Here is a 13,784-nt window from a genome sequence, read left to right as displayed (position 1 = left end):
TGATTTAAATTTATTTATTTATTTTATTTTTGGCTGCGTTGGGTCTTCGTTGCTGCGTGCAGGCTTTCTCTAGTTGCGGTGAGCAGGGGCTACTCTTTGTTGCGGTGTGCAGACTTCTCATTGCGGTGGCTTCTCTTGTTGCAGAGCATGGGCTCTAAGGCGTGAGGGCTTCAGTAATTGCAACACGTGGGCTCAGTAGTTGTGGCTTGTGGTCTCTAGAGTGCAGGCTCAGTAGGTGTGGTGCATGGGCTTAGTTGCTCTGCAGCATGTGGGATCTTCCCAGACCAGGTCTTGAACCCGTGTGTCCTGAATTGGCAGGAGGATTCTTAACCACTGTGCCACCAGGGAAGCCCCTCACAAAAGTGATTTAAAAAACTGTTTCAAAAAATGTTTTGAAAAATTAGATGAGCTAGGTTTCTTGAAGAATATGAAATTACAAAATTGGTGTCAGAAGAAAGAGAACATTTGAATTTGAAGTAGTAATCAAAGACCCTCACCCCTACCCTCATCCCCCAAAGCTCTAGACAAAGATGGCTTTATGGGAGAGTTCTACCAAATTTTCAAGGAAAGAAAATCAATGTTTTATACATTTTAGAAATAAAGAGGAAAACCTCCCAACTCATTTTTTAGGCTAGTATGACCTTAAGCCAAATAAAGACAGCACAAGGAAAGATAATTACAGGTCTGCTTAAGAAAGGCATGTGGAAATCCCAAATAATCTATGAAACTAAGTGTATTGGTGTATGACAAATATCAGATCAAGTAAAAGGATGGTTTAACTTCAGAAATCCCAGTTCACTGTCTTAATTGAGTAAACAAGAACTCTTTCATGGTTATCTTGATGAATGCAGTGGAAGCTTTTGATAAATTTCAACATCTATTAATGATTCAAAAACAACTCTGCATCCTCTGCTCTTGCCATGTCAGCTGAGTTAAATGCTTCCCACAAGTCAGTTGTGTTTGTTTCCAAAGCTCTTTGTACCAGTTGTACTTGATATTGTAATTATGTAATTTAGTTAAATATTATATAAACCAAAGTGTGAAAAGAGAATTGTTTCTCTGAAAGCTCAACTGAATGTTTTGGAAAGACTTGTTAAAGGAAAGCCACTAATAAATATTGTGATCAGATCATTGTAATTTCTATCATATTAAAAGCAAAGGCTTTGGTCCTACATCAAAAGATTGATGAATGAAAATGGATTTATATGTTAAAACAAAAATTTTAATGAGTGCATCACTTTATATAATTCTCTCTCCCTACTGTTATTTTATTCATTTACTAATTGCTCTCAATTATGTCAGATACAAGGGCTCTCATTGTATTATTTTGATAACACTGTCTGAATTCCCAGTAACACCCTGTCCATTCTTTTCAGCCTCTCACTTGATTATGAAGAGGACTTGTAAGTGAATTAATTAATATGATTTCATCCTACCTAGCCTGCTGTGTCACAGCAGGAGTAGGAAAGGAAATGTATTTGACTGCCTATGTTAGGACTCCTCTCTCTCTCTCTCTGAAAATAATTAAATCTACAAAAGTCAGAGATTTAAGGATCGTAAACATTCCCATTTATTTTTTCTCACCTCTGAAACTTTTCTCATGTTTCTGTCAACTTTGTATTCCTGAGTCTGAAGAAATACAGTATCTGAAACCTCTTTCTCTTCCCCCTTTGCCAATAGATCTCAGCCACTAGAACTATTTTTTGTTGTTGTGGAAATGTACTGGCATACAATTCTATAACTTCTTGCTTAAAATTGTGCAAATTGAAATAGCATTCCAGAGCCCAGCTTTCTGGAAAAATAACAGTGTTTCAACTTTTTTCTTATGGTAGGAGGGAATTTTGGAGAAAAGCGTTATAGAAAGGTGTTAAATATGATTCAGTTGTGGACATATATGCTGGTCTCCTGCCCATCACTTTCTTTTTTGATACATGTGAAAATCGTCTATTTTTCCCTTCACAGTATGTACAGAGAAAACCAAAAGTGAAGAGTAAAATAGGAGATGGTCAAGGTGCAGTTTCTTTCTTTTTTTAAAAAATGGCTTTCTTGATATATAATTCACATATCATACAATTCAACCATTCAAAGTGTACATTTCAGTGGCTTTTGGTACTTACAATAATTTCTTCTTCCAGTTTTATTGAGACTGTAATTGGCATATAGCACTATACAAGTTTAAGGTGTACAGCATAATGATTTGACTTACATACATCATTAAATGATTACCGTAATAAATTTAGTGAGCACTCATGATCTCATATAGATACAAAATAAAAGAAAAACAAAACTTTTTTCCTTGTGATGAGAATGCCTAGGATTTATTCTCTTAACAACATTCATGTATAACATCCAGCAGTGTTAATTATATTAATCATGCTGTACGTTGCATCCCTAGTATTTATTAGCCTTATAACTGGAAGTTTGTACCTTTTGACCACCTTCATCCAATCCTCCTTCCTGCCACCTGTCACCTCTGGTAACCACAAATCTGATGTCTTGTTTTCTGAGTTTGTTTGTTTTTTGAAGTATAATTGACCTACAACACTGTGTTAGTTCCTGGTGCACAGTATAGTGATTTCATATTTCTATTCATTAAAAATTGATCACACAATAAGTCTAGTTACCATCTGTCACCACACAAATATATTATATTATTATTGACTATATTCCCTGTGCTGTACATTTCATCCCCATGACTCATTTATTTTGTACCTGGAAGTTTGTACCTTTTAATCTCTCTCACCTTTTGACATCCGCCTCCCCTCTCCCCTCCCCTCTGGCAACAATCTGTTTGTTCTCTGTATCTATGGCTCTATTTCTGTTTTGTTATATTTGTTCATTTTTGTTTTTTAGATTCCATATATGAGTGAACTCATATGGTACTTATCTTTCTTTGTCAGACTTGTTTCACTCAGCATAATACCCTCTAGGTCTATCTATGTTGTCACAAATGGCAAGATTTCATTTTTTATGGCTGAGTAATATTCCATTGTGCATATATACCACATCTTCTTTATCTACTAGGTTACTTCCATATCTTGGCTATTGTGTACATAGGGATGCATATATATTTTCAAATTAGTGTTTTTGTTTTCTTTGGAAAAATATCCAGTAGTGGAATATGGTAGTTCTACCTTTTAATTTCATGAGGAACTTCCAAACTGTTTTCTGTAGTGGCTACACCATTTACATTCCTAGTGAACAAGGGCTTCCTTTTTTCCACATCCTCACCAACATTTGTTATTTGTTGACTTTTGGGTAATAGCCATTCTGACAGGTGTAAGGTGATATCTCATTGTGGTTTTGATTTGCATTTCTCTAATAATTAGTGGTGTTGAGCACCTTTTCATGCACTGGTTGGCTATCTGTATGTCTTCTTTGGAAAAATATCTATTCAGGTCCTCTGCCAATTTTGTATTGATTTTTTTTGTATTTTTGATGTTAAATTGTGTGAGTTCTTCGTATATTTTGTATATTAACCCCATATCAGATGTATTGTTTGCCAATATCTTCAATTCAGTAGGTCTCCTTTTCATTTTGTTGATAGTTTCCTTCACTATGCAAAAGCTTTTTAGTTTGATTTAGTCCCATTTGCTTAATTTTGCTTTTGTTTTCCTTGCTTGAGGAGACAGAAGCAAAAAAAAAAAAAAAAAATTACGTTGCTAAGACCAGTGTTAAAGAGTGTACTGCTTATGTGTTATTCTAGGCGTTTTATGGTTTTAGGTCTTACATGTAAGTCTTTAATCCATTTTGAGTTAATTTTTATAGATGATGTGAGAGTAGTCCCATTTGATTCTTTTGCATGTAGCTGTCCAGTTTTCCCAACACCATTTATATATGAAGCTGTCTTTTCCCCATTGTATATTCTTGCCTCCTTTGTCATAGATTAATTGATCATGTAAGTGTGTGTTCATTTCTGGGCTCTCTATTATGTTCCCATGATATATATGCTTGTTTTGTGCCAGTACCATACTGTTTTGATTACTGTAGCTTTGGAGTATAGTTTGAAATCAGGGCGTGTGTTTCTTCCATTTTTGTTCTTCTTTCTCAAGACTGTTTTGGCTATTTTGGATCTTTTGTATTTCCATACAAATTTTAGAGTTATTTGTTTTAGTTCTGAAAAAATGCCATTGGTATTTTGATGTGGAATTCATTGAATCTGTAGATTGCCTTGGGTAGTACGGTCATTTTAACAATATTCCTTCTTCCAATCCATGACTATGATATATCTTTCCATTTGTTTGTTTTTCCTTCAATTTCTTTCATCAGTGTCTTATAGTTTTCCAAGTACAGGTATTTTATCCCCTTGGTTAGATTTATTCCTAGGTATTTTACTCTTTTTGATGCCGTTGTGAATAGTATTGTTTTTTAAATTTCTCTTCCTGGTAGTTAGTTGCCAGTGTGCAAAAACATAGAAGATTTCTATATATTAATTTTCTATCCTGCAACTTTACTAAGTTAATTTATTAGTTCTAATAGGTTTTTGAAGTTGTCTTTAGGATTTTCTGTATAGAGTATCATGTCATCTGAAAAAATTGACAGTTTTATTTCTTCCTTTCCAATTTGATTTATTTGATCTCTTTTTCTTGTCTCATTGCTGTGGCTAGGACTTTCAATACTATGTTAAATTAAAATGACAAGAACGAACATCCTTGTCTTGTTCCTGATCTTAGAGGAAATGCTTTCAGCTTTTCACTGTTGAGTATGATGTTGGCTGTAGGTTGTCATATATGGCCTTTTTTATGTTGAGGTATGTTCCCTCTACACCCACTTTCTGGAGAGTTTTTATCATAAATGGATGTAGGATTTTGTCAAAAGCTTTTTTTCTGCATCAGTTGAGATGATTATATATATATATATATATATATATATATATATTTTTTTTTACATGAAAGTAGGATTTATTGGTGGGCACGAGTAAGGAGGGGACAGTGCCAAGGTACTCATGAATGCAGGTCCCACCATTTGCCGAGGGGCTCATGATTAGAGATGTATTTGACCCCACAGCCATCTCGGCTGATCCACTTTTCTGCCACCATGTTTTCGAATACATCCACATTAAATTTAGTAAATGTCCACTTCTTAGAGATGTGGAGCTTTTGGTGGCAAGGGAACTTAAACTTGGTCATGCATAGGGCCTCAATCATATGCTCTTTGTTCTGCAGCTTGATGTGGATGAACATGATGACTTGGCCAATGGGGACCTTGGCCACTTTTCATGGGGCTTTTCAAAGGCACCCTGCATACCTGTCTGGAGCCTAGATTGGGGAAATCATGTCAGACTAAATGTCCACTGGAAAGGGCTATCTCCAAGGTCCCTTAGGGCCACCCATGCAAGCAACAGGCTGCATACATTACTGAGGAGGCCGCTGTTTGCAGCCATTGCATACTGGGTCCCTAGGTTATATGATATTTATTCTTCAATTTGTTAATGTGATATATCACATTGACTGATTTGCAGGTTTTGAACCATCCTTGCATTCCTGAGATAAATCCCACTTGGTTCTGGTGTATGATCCTTTTAATGTACTGTTGAATCCAGTTTGCTAGTATTTTGTTGAGGATTTTTACAACTGTATTCATCAGGGATATTGGTCTGTAATTTTCTTTTTTTTTAATATTGTTGTTGTCTGGTTTTGGTATCAGGGTGATGCTGACCTTGTAGAATCAGTTTGAAAGCATTCCTTCGTCTTCCGTTTTTTTTGAAATAGTTTGAGAAGGATAGGCATTAACTCTTCTTTAAATGTTGTGTAGAATTCCCCTGTGTAGCTGTCTGGTCCTGGACTTTTGTTTGATGGGAGATTTTAAAATTAATGACCAATTTCAAGCCCAGTAATTGGTCTGTTCATATTGTATATTTCTTCTTGATTCTGTCTTGTGAGATTGTATGTTTCTAGGAATTTATCCATTTCTTCTAGATTGTCAGATTTGTTGGCATATAATTGTTCATTGTATTCTCTTACGATCCTTTGTATTTCTGTGATATTGATTGTAATTTGTCCTCTTTCATTTCTGATTTTATTTATGTGGGCTCTCTTTTTTCTTGGTACATTTGGCTAAAGGTTTGTCAGTTTTGTCTGTCTTTTCATGGAACTAACTCATTTCCATTGATCTTTTCTATTTTTTTTTAGTCTCTATTTCATTTATTTCTACTCAGATTTTTATCATTTCTTTCATTCTACTAACTTTGGGCGTTGCTTGTTCTTCTTTTTCTAGTTCCTTTAAATGCATATTTAGATTATTTATTTTAGGTTTTTCTTGTTTCATGAGGTCGGTATGTATTGCTATGAACTTCCTTCTTAAAACTGCTTTTGCTGCATTTCATAGATTTTGGGGAGTTGTTTTTCCATTTTCATTTTCACAGCAGTTTTTGATTTTCTCTTTGATTTTTTCATTGACCCACTGATTGTTTAATAGCATGTTTTTTGGTATCCACGTGTCTGTGTTTTTTTTCTTGTAGCTGATTTCTAGTTTTGTACTGTTGTGGTTGGAAAAGATGCTTGATATGATTTCAGTCTTCTTAAATTTATTGAGACTTGTTTTGTGGCCTAATATGTGATCTACCATGGAGAATGTTCCATGTGCACTTGAAAAGAATGTGCATTCTTTTGCCATTGGGTGTAATGTTCTCTATATGTATTAAGTTTATCTGGTGTAATGTGTTGTTTAAGGCCAGAGTTTCCTTACTGGTTTTCTGTCTTAATGAATATATCCATTGATATAAGTGAGGTATTACAACCCTTACTATTATTGGATTGCTGTCTATTTCTCCTTCTGTTTCTGTTAATATTTGCTTTATATTATTAGGTGCTCCTATGTTGGGTGCATAAATGTTTACAAATGTTGTATTATCTTGTTTGATTGACCTCTTTATCATTATGTAATGCCCTTCTTCGTTTTTTGTTGTAGTCTTTGTCTCAAAGTCTACTTTGTCAGATGTGAATATTGATACCCCATCTTTCTTTTCATTTCTATTTACATGGAATATCTTTTTCCATATCTTTTACTTTCAGTCTCTGTGTGTCAGTTCTGCAGTGAGTCTCTTGCAGGCAACATATATAGGTCATTTTTTTTTTAATCCATTTAGCCATACTATGTGTTTTGATTAGAGCATTTAGTACATTTACATTTAAAGTGATGATTGATAGATATATACTTATTGCCATTTTATTAATTGTTTTCTTGTTGTTTTTGTAGTTCTTCTCTGTTCCTTTTGTCCACTTTTAGTCTCTTTTCTTGTGGCTTGATAATTATTTTTAGTGTTATCTTTGGGTTTCTTTTTATTTTCTGTGTATCCATTATAGGTTTTTAGTTTGCAGTAACCATGAAGTTCATAGGTATTGATATATATAGTAGTTTATATTATTCTGATATTTGCTTATATTCGAACACATTCTAAAAGCAGTTTTACTTTGTCCCCCCCACCACACATTTTATGTTTTTGATGTCATATTTTACATATTTTTTGGATATATCTTTCTTCTTTGTGTATTCCCTAACTACTTATTGTAGTTATATAGTTGATTTTATGACTTTTGTCTTTTAACCTTCATGCTAGCCTTTTAAGAAGCTAATCCTCTGCCTTTATTATATATTTGCCTTTACCAGTGAAATTTTTTGTTTCATGTATTTTCTTATTTCTAGTTATGGGATTTTCTTCTCTGCTTAAAGAAGACCCTTTAACATTTCTTGTAAGGCTGGTTTAGTGGTGATGAACACTTTTAGTTTTTGCTTATCTGGGAAGCTTTTTATATCTCCTTCAATTCCGAATGATATTCTTGCCAGGTAGAGTATTCTTGGTTTGAAGTTTTTTCCTTTCAGCACTTTAAATACATCATGCCTCTCTCTCTCTGGCCTGCAAAGTTTCTGCTGAAAAATCATGTGATAGCCTTATAGGAGTTCCCATGTATGTGACTAATCGTTTTTCTCTTGCTGCCTTTAAAATTCTGTCTTTATCTTTAACCTTTGCCATTTTACTTATGATATATCTTGGTGTGTATCTCTTTGGGTTCATCTTGTTTGGGACTTCCTGTACTTTTTTTCCTGGATATCTGTTTCCTTCCCCAGGTTAGGGCAGTTTCCAGCCATTATTTATTCAGATAAGTTTTCTGCCCTTTTCTCTGTCTCTTCTCCTTCTGGGACCCCTATAAAGAGAATGTTATTGTGCTTGATGTTGTCCCAGAGGTCCTTTAAATTATGCTCATTTTCTTTAGTTTTTTTTTGGTTCTGCTGTTCTGATTAGGTGATTTCCATTATTTTGTCTTCCAGATAACTTATGTGTTTTTCTGTATCGTCTAATACAGAAATATTAGACAATACAGATGTTGATTCCTTCTAGTGTATTTTTCATTTAAGTTATTGTATTCTTCAGCCCTTCATCCCTGATTTGTTCTTCTTCTATATTTTCTCTTTGTTAAAGTCTCACTGTGTTCCTACATTCTTCTCCATGTTTGGTGAGCATATTTATGACCATTCCTTTGAACTCTTTATCAGGCAAATACTTATCTCCATTTCACTAGGATTTTTTTTTTTTTTTTTTTTTGGTGTGTGTGTGTCTATGAGTTTTTAATCATGTTCTTTCATTTGGAACATATTCTGCTGTATCCTGCTTTTGTTTCTTTCTGTGCTTGTTTCTATGAATTAGGTAAAACGGTTATTTTTCCCATTCTTGAAGTTATGGCCTTGTGTAGGAGTGTCCCCTATGTGCACTGTGATTGCTGGGTGGCTTTGGCAGGCAGGCAGGGGCTGGAGCACGCATAGGCTGGGGGTGTCCTGGGGCATGCCAGGCTGGGGCCACCTTGGCAGTATGGCTGGAGCTGTAGTGGATGTGGCCTGGGGGGGTGGTGTCCCAGATCATACTAGACTGAGCTGGGTCACCTTTGCAGAGTGGCTGAAGCTGGAGTGGGCGTATGCTAGGGGCATATTGCAGCAGCCAAGGCAGGTTGCCATTTATTTTTAACTGCTACCGCTGTTCTGGGACTCAGAGTGAGTGAGTCTGTGCTTGAGTCCTTTAAGAGTGGAGTCTCAGTTTCCTGAAACTCTCCTGCTCTCAGGGACATAAGCCCTGTTCTTTTTCAAAACCAGATATTATGGGGGCTCATCTTCACAACGCTGGTTTCCGGGGCTGGAGTGCCTGATGTATGGCTTGAACCCCTTGCTCCTTAGAGAGGACCTCTGCATGTGTGATATCCCCTCCTACTTATGGGTTACTGTGCTAGATGTATGGGTTCTGACTCAGTTGTGCCTCTGCCTTTCCTACCTATGTCAATGTTGTTTTTTCTTTATATCCTTAACTGTAGAAGAACTTTTCTGCAAGTCTTCAAGTTGTTCTCAGGGAATGGGAATGGGAAAAATAACTGTTTTGCCTAATTCATAAACAAGCACAGAAAGTCAAACAAAAGGAGGAGACAGCAGAATATGTTCCAAATGAAAGAACAAGATTGAAAACACACACACACAAAACCCTAGTGAAATGGAGATAAGTATTTGCCTGATAAAGAGTTCAAAGGAATGGTCATAAATATGCTCACCATATTTGGAGAAGAATGTAGGAACACAGTAAGACTTCAACAAAGAGAGAGAAAATATAAGAAGAATAGATCAGAGCTGAAGAATACAATAACTTAGATGAAAGATACACTAGAAGGAATCAACAGCATATTAGAGTTGTAGTTTTGGTGTACCCATGGAAGGAGGTGAGCTCAGGATATTCCTACTCTGCCATCTTTATCCCTCCCTCAAGAGGTTAAGCAACTTGCCCCAAATCACACAGTAAATAAGCAGGAGAGCAATATTGTGTAGGAATATTTATATTTTAACTAGTAGTCAAAAACCTTGGATCCAGTTCTGATTTACCACTAGTTAATGACTATATGACCCTGTATAAATCATATAAGCTCTGCAGGTCTGTGTCTTTATGGGTAAGATGTGAAGTTGGAATACTCAGGGTCCTTTGCTTTATATGAATTCATTTAATGTTAAGAATAGTAGAATACAGACAACTGAATAAGCAGGGAAGATGTTTCTCACTTGAACATAATATTTTCTCTTATAGCAGAGTCCAAATGATTTTCCACTTTAAATAGAGAAAGTAGATCTTATCAAGTATTTATAGAAACTGCAGATTGCTCAGACATGCAATCCAATACCTCATTTGATACTCGTGAAAGGCAAATGATGACTCAAACTTTAACACATGCTTGAGCCAATTCAGTGAACAAAGGAATATCTGAAAATGGCTCAAGTTTAAAGGAAGCCATATGTTTATTGAATGATATGACTTTGGGGACCACTTGAGAAAATAAAGTTTTTCTAAAATCTTCACAGTTAAGCCTAAAGCATGCATCCTTACAAATGTAAATTCTCTTAGTTATCAGTGGCATAGTATACCTCTATAAAAACTAAAGGGAGGAAAATGGCCAACTGGAAATTGTTGATATTACTTCTTGACAAGGACTCATTACTGTCATGGAGCCCTATGATTTCTTTTCCACTGAAAAATTTTAAGAACCAGAAAAGTTTAAAGAAGAGTACAGTTAATATCTATATACCCTACAACTATATTCAACAATTGTTAACATTTTACCATATTTTCTTTATCCCTTTCTATATCTAAGTTTTGGTAGAACCGTTTGAAAGTGAGAAGCAGATATAACTTGCTCCTCTATACATTAGCATGCATCACTTTAATAATAGGATTATTCTCCTGCATATACACAATACTGTTATCTAAATTACAAATAGTTTTATAATGTTTATATCCAGTCCACATCTTATAACATTCTATTCTATAATATTTGATGTCCTGTCCAATATTTAGTATCCAGTCCAATTTCTCCAGTTGTCCGAAGAATGTCATTTAAATGTTTATCTTTTGAATGAGGATGTAGTCAAGATTCACACATTGCATTTGGTTGTTACGGATATTTAAGATCTCTTAATTGAGACCATCCCCCTGCCCTCTTGTTGTTGTTGTTGTTTTGGTGGCATTGATTTATGAAGAGTCCAAGCCAGTTGTCATGTAAAATGTCCCAAATTTTGGATTTTTTGATTGCTTGTTTATGATGTTATTGAACTTGTACTGCTATTTCCTATACTGTCTGTAAATTGTAAGGTAGGTCTGGAGGCTTGATTAGATTCCAGTTAAACCTTTTTGGAAAGAATATTTCACATGTATTGTATATTTTTAATTGCATCACATGACACAGGCAAGGTTAGGTTGTCCTGCTGTTAGAAACTCAAGGTTGGCTATTTGGTTAAGGTAACTACTTATGCTCTATTGTAAAGGTATATATATATTTTGATTTGCAATTTGCAAGTAATCTATGGGGAGAGACTTTGTACCATGGGACATTTTTTCACTCAGTGGTTTTATTGTCCATTGAGGATCCTTGCCTAAATCAATTTTTACAGTAGGGGTAGCAATGTGGTGATTTTCTAATTTCCATTACTACTTTTACATTTATTATGAAATAAGAACTTTTTTTTCTCCTCTTTTTTTGTCTCTCTTGAGTTTCATTATGGTTCATGGACCGCTGTTTACTCAGAACACTATATTCATTACTGTCATTATTCTTTTTGATGCTAATTTGTTTCAAAGGCCAGTGGAAGACCCTTCAAGCTGGCTCTGGGCCTCTTAGTCTTCAAGTGCTTCCTTGCTTTTTAACATAATGAGATGCCCTAGGCTAATCTTGTACATTTCCTTCCCAAGACCTAAAATCAACTGATTTTCACAAAGAACCTCAGTATATGTACTAGTGGAAAATTAGAAGCCAAGATCTAGGGGCTAGATATCTTCATTTCTACTGAACTATGATTGTGTTTTGAGTCTTTTCAGTGGACAGAGATAGGAATATATTTTAAAAAGTCATGAGTTCATATCCATGTTTGTAAGTAGATTTAATATTACAGCATTTTTCTTAGTTCTGTTTCCTTTATTATCCATGTTTTCTCAAATATATGGAGTGGGGGAAAAAAGGACAGGGAAGGGACAAGAGGCAATTAACAGAACAGTTTCAGGTAGAGTGCCACAGGGGGAAGTTTCAGCCTGATCCTGCAGGGGAACTCTGGAGGTTAAGTTAAGGGCAAGGGAGCTGGACTTTTATCCTCAACATTTGTCAGTAACTCTCAAGAGCTGCTCCCAGGGAAAGTAAATTCTGAGGCACTTGGTTCTCTGCAAGTGTAGGTGAGGGTCTGACACTGTCTGCTACAGATTGTAACTCTGGTTTAGAATGGAATTCCTAACCATCATTTTAGAAAAACAGCCATAAATATTGTTATTAATCAACCATAAACAGTAGCTCCATCTATATTTAATAAAACTTTCTAACGGGTATTTAAACGAATAACCAAATAACCACATAAATGTGTATTTCAGATGAGGCTTATCATTATGTGCAATACAAAGTTCTCCTTAATTCCTGCTTTATTTCTACTTCAACAAATCAGAATTCACTGTCATTAAGGTCATGATATTTATAAGGGGTTCTCTCTGAGGAGAATTTTTCGGGGGCGGGACCTAGGACAACTTGGTGGATTTTGGGAAACAAATTCAGAAATTTCAGTTTTGTTGTCCTGTTCTCATTGCGGATTTTCCTGTAGAAAAGAGGCAGTAAAGACCACTCATGGGCTCTTATATATTGCCTTGGAAACAGGCTTTCTATTTCCTTGAGCTGCCATCTCAATGGCAGCAATGGCAGCTTCACCTTGTTTCTTGACAAGATTCAGGCAGATCCATCTTCAATTTGCACGAGTCAGCTGATTTGCATTGACTTTTCTCGTTCTTTACTCCTACCACGTACCATTGTTTTCCAGCATCAAAAAGACAAAAAACTCTGGGCAAGTTTAGCTTTTTAAGTCTCTGAATCACAAATTCCTTTTCTGCCGCAAAGTCTGTCCTTTGCCCTAACAAAGGATCACGATCACTTCCTTAAAAAATGAAAATGCATAAAGTAGTGGAGCAATTCCCCCCCAACCCCAAACTGACATAATGGGGTTTACCTCTCCCAGTGAGCATGTTTTTTCTTCAAAAACTCCTCTTGGGGGCTTCCCTGGTGGCGCAGTGGTTGAGAGTCTGCTTGCCGATGCAGGGGACACGGGTTCGTGCCCCGGTCCGGGAGGATCCCACATGCCGTGGAGCGGCTGGGCCCGTGATCCATGGCCGCTGAGCATGCGCGTCCGGAGCCTGTGCTCCACAACGGGAGAGGCCGCAAAGTGAGAGGCCTGCGTAACGCAAAAACAAACAAACAAACAAACAAAAAAAACAACTTCTCTTGGGAGGCCATTTACTTATTCCAAATAATTTAGGAATTCATTCTTTGGGATCATCAACTAAATTGCTGTAGGTTGGGTTCCCCAGAAGCAGACACTTTCAGCAGAGTTTGAGGTGACAGATGTTTATTAGAGCTCAACTCCTGTGAAGGGATGGGGAAAACCAGGATTGGGTAGAGGGAGAAATTGAACTGTGATGCAGGCCTGACGAAGACTTGACTAACCTGGGGCAGACAGCTATGCGGCAAGGCTTGCTTGTTAGGGTGTTTTGCTTCAGACCGCAATGACTGTGCCTTTATACTCCTCCTTGCTCAGTCACTGGAAGCAGGCTGTCCCCAGAGTGGCATGACCTTGGGCAAGGAGGCTCTCTGCAACTGAAGCAGACCCTGCAGGAGTGGACAGCTGGAAGGGGCACGTGGGGTGGGGACACATATATTCATGTCTAGCACATAGAACCAGTTGCAAGCCCAAGGAAAAACTCAACCTTATTACAATATTGTTCCATCTCTTGCTCA

The 13,784-nt window shown here is 36.4% G+C and overlaps 1 pseudogene; it reads right to left on the bottom strand.

Annotated features, from left to right (window-relative positions):
• Positions 1-5,301: 5,301 nt before the first annotated feature.
• Positions 5,302-5,424, bottom strand: LOC137207691 (small nucleolar RNA SNORA70; annotated as a pseudogene).
• Positions 5,425-13,784: the final 8,360 nt, after the last annotated feature.

The sequence above is a fragment of the Pseudorca crassidens genome, chromosome 1, assembly GCF_039906515.1.
Source record: "Pseudorca crassidens isolate mPseCra1 chromosome 1, mPseCra1.hap1, whole genome shotgun sequence".
NCBI lineage: Eukaryota > Metazoa > Chordata > Mammalia > Artiodactyla > Delphinidae > Pseudorca > Pseudorca crassidens.
This window is presented reverse-complemented; position numbering and strand designations above follow the sequence as displayed.